General features: G+C 39.6%; 1 pseudogene; it reads left to right on the top strand.

The window, feature by feature from the left end:
• The first annotated feature begins 1,100 nt into the window (after positions 1 to 1,100).
• LOC121789774 lies at positions 1,101 to 2,328 on the top strand (annotated as a pseudogene).
• The last annotated feature ends 1,465 nt before the right edge of the window (positions 2,329 to 3,793 follow it).

Raw genomic sequence — 3,793 nt, 5'->3', positions numbered from 1 at the left:
ATTTTTTTAAACTCTGGGCTGGATCAAACGGAGAGTACTTATAGAACAGTAGATTGTACTCTCTACATTTCATTTAAATTGAAGCACATTCTTTGGAAACATAAATTAAGAAATTGTGTTAAATAAGTTAATTGAAGATAAAATTAAATAGAAGAGGGGATAAAAAAAATTAAAATTAAAGAGAGTAAAGTGGGATAGTAAATAAAGTATAAGTGATTAGACATTTTACATTTTATCGATTTTTTTATTTGGATCATACTAAAAAGAAATTCAACTTAATTAGGACAAAAGTGAGTACTAATTAAATATACACATTAACTCTTTTTTAACTTTGCAACCGCCCATTCTAAATAAGGCCGCCCTTATTATTAATTTCAATTATATATATTGATGGCCGGGTCACCGGGTCAACTTCGAAGATAGTTTTCAAAATATTTTCAAAAATAGTTTAATATTGAAATGAATTTTGTTACGCTTGCTATTCATGACCAGATCCAATGTATATAGCAGAATTTCAATGAAGAATAACTGGCTAGTGCTAAATCGATGGTACATACTCTACTACGCATATATAGGGAGAGAGACAATTTTAGTTTATAGGTATATTATGTATTTATTTATATATTTATTTGTAGATGTCCCCCAACATTAATGAGTCATTTTTAATTTTTTTTGCAAAATCAACAATTTTAATACTATCTTTTTTCTTTATTTTTTCATTTAGTACCACTTTTTTAAATCTATATTAAAAAATATGGAGAGTAACAAAGGAAGGAGATAATACATTTATTTAAACCACGATATTAATAATTAATCGTGACGTTTTGTTTGGCATACCGTATTTTTTCCATATTTTGTCAATTTATCCTTTCCCAGATCGTCAGTAGTAACAGACAAATCGAATAGAGAACAATTGATGACTATTCATCATAAAATAATTTAAAACCTAATTAAAAAGAGGAGATTTTTGACAGTTTAAATTAGCCCGCCAACCAATGCCACACATTTCTGAGTTTATATAATAGTCAAACAATTAATCAGCCCTTACTAGCATAATATATTTGACCTCGAAATCCAATTAATTCAACCATTCTTTTGATATGGCATCAAACAGAGAAAATCAACAAGCGGCGATGGAAGAAGAGGGAAAACAATTCGAATTTCATGCCGATGATATGGAGCAACTTCCTCTCGCACGTGCCGCTCGTCGACCTGGTTTCTGCCTCGCGCGTGTCCAAATCATGGGGCGACGCCGTGTCCTCCTCCCTCCGCCACCACAGCCCGCCGCGCCCTGGCTGATCCTCCACGCGCACGCCGCCACAGCTCACGCATACGATCCACGCTCCGCCTCTGGATCAAAATATCTCAGCCGGTGAAGACCTACGCTGCCGGCGGCCTCCGATCATCGCACTCCAGCTTCGTCTACATGCTCTCCTCATCGCGCTTCTCCTTCTCCTCCGATCCTCTCAATCTCGACTGGCACCACGCCGATCCACCGCTTGTGTGGCGGCAGGACCCGATCGTCGCGCGCGTTGGAGACTTCGTCGTGGTCGCCGGTGGCGGATGCGATTTTGGAGACGAGCCTTTAGCGGTTGAGATCTACGATCTGAAAACACGCGCGTGGCGCTTTTGCGACTCGATGCCGGGAAATATAAGAGACTCGCCGGCTTCGTCCTGGCTCTCGATCGCCGTCGCGGCGGAGAAGCTGATCGTCGCGGAGAAGTCGTCCGGCCAAATGCACTCCTTCGATCCGGAAACCAACTCATGGTGCGGACCTTTCGATTTACGTATCGGTGAGGCGAAATCGATCATCGATTATAGCATCGGATGCAGCAATAACAGCCTGATTGTGGTCGCGCTTTGCCGAATTAAAAATGTGGAGAGAGTGAAGATCTGGAGAGGTGTGGGAGATGAATTTGAATGCGAAGAGATCGGAGAAATGCCATTGGAGTATGTGGCGAAATTGAAGAGCGACAGTTTAGGTGAGTGCAATTCGATCAATGTTCGGGTGGGTGGGAATATTGTGTACGTGTACAGTGATATGTGGAACGTTGAGGAGGTGGTGGCGTGCGAGCTGTGGGCGGCGGTGGGTGTAGGTGGTGGAGCGTGAGGAACGCGGTGGCGCGTGAGAAAACGGCGGAGCGGTTGGTGTGTACGTGCGCCGAGGTGGGGATTGATGAGTTGAGTTGCAGCGAGCCAATAACGTTAGATTTGAATATTTGGTTAGAGATCTGCAGCAGCGGATGTCGCGACGGGACTAGCGGCTCGTCCTACCCGACGTTCGCTATTGGAGCCAGCGAGCAGGTGACGGACGTCCCAAGCGGATGAGAGGTTGTCCGTCGGACTAGGCTCATCCTACCTCTGGTTCGCTATTGCGCGGACAAGAGGTAGGAGTCCCATTTTTTAATTTTTTATTTTTACTTTTTTTTATTTATACTCAATATTTACAACTCACTGCACTTCATTTTTTTATATTTGATAAACACTAACAATTAAAATGAATTAATCGTATTTTTCAAATATTATTGGCTATAGGGCGTCGGCAAGTCCTAGTGCTTGTCCACGATTATGCAGTGGGATGTCCTAGTGACGTGGCATGAGGAGTTTTTGAGATGTCCTAGTGCTAGTCCGTTGGGATGTCCATACTATTGTGGATGCTATTAGAGCATCCACAACCGTGCTCTTGCCAGCGGCACGGTTGTGGGCCCGGGCGGTACTATTCATGCCTGCTCTCCTGGCAAGAGCACAACACCCACAGCTGTGCTCTTCCGCAAGGACGAGCACAATTAATTTAAAATTCAATTAAACAATAACATTCCATAATACTAAAATTATTAAAAAAACCACAATAAATATTACAAATTACAAAAATAAAATAAAAAAGGACATAATTAAAATCCTAAAAATTAAAAATTACATAATTAAAATACTAAAAATTAAAAATTACATAATTAAACTCCTAAAAATTAAAATTACATAATTAAAATCCTAAAATTGAGATTGAGAGAGTGTTTTAGTATAGTATCATTTTTTGTGTTTGAAATGAGAGTATTTATAGATGAAAGTATGAATTTTGGGGTAAAAATAATGAAAAAAATAAATTAAAAGTGTGGAAAAAATGGATATATTTTATTAGGAAGTGAGACAATATTTTTTTATTAATTTTGAATTTTTCAGATTTTTTCGATTTTTTTAAAAAAATAAATAAAAAAATGATAAATCAAAGGGCCAATCGGAAGCTGCCACGTCGACGCGCTGTGCTCTTGCCGCTGGCACGGACGTGCTCTATGCATAGAGCAGCGCCCTGCCAGCGGCAAGAGCGCAATGGTGGCGGAGCGCGTCCTTGCCAGCGCAAGGACGGACGGTGAGCTGCTGCTCACCGTTGGGAATGCTCTTAGTTCGAACAGTTTTATACTAGTATTTTGATATTTCTATCAATTTGAATTTTGAATGCATCAATTTAATTAGTGATTTAGTTTTTATAAATGGTCCCCAATAAAATACTTAACAGTGTCTTTTCTTTTCTCTTCGTGCTTGAGCCTTGATGGATTCTAGCCCTAATGTTCTACATATCAACCATGGTTCAAAACTATTTCAAGAAGTAATATAAGAATAGCAGTGCATTGTAAAATGCGCACTTTAGTAGATAAATATTCAAAATCTCTAAATAAACAAAGTGCTTTTTTTTGTCATTCATGAGATTATATGTGGTACTTACATTTTGATTAATTAGTTGGTCCAGTTATTATTGGTGGTCCACGATGGGCCATGCGTCAATCCATGTAGATAATGC

Source organism: Salvia splendens, unplaced genomic scaffold (genome assembly GCF_004379255.2).
Source record: "Salvia splendens isolate huo1 unplaced genomic scaffold, SspV2 ctg335, whole genome shotgun sequence".
Taxonomy (NCBI): Eukaryota; Viridiplantae; Streptophyta; class Magnoliopsida; order Lamiales; family Lamiaceae; genus Salvia; species Salvia splendens.
Note: the sequence above shows the minus strand (reverse complement) of the source record. Positions and strands in the feature narration are given on the sequence as shown.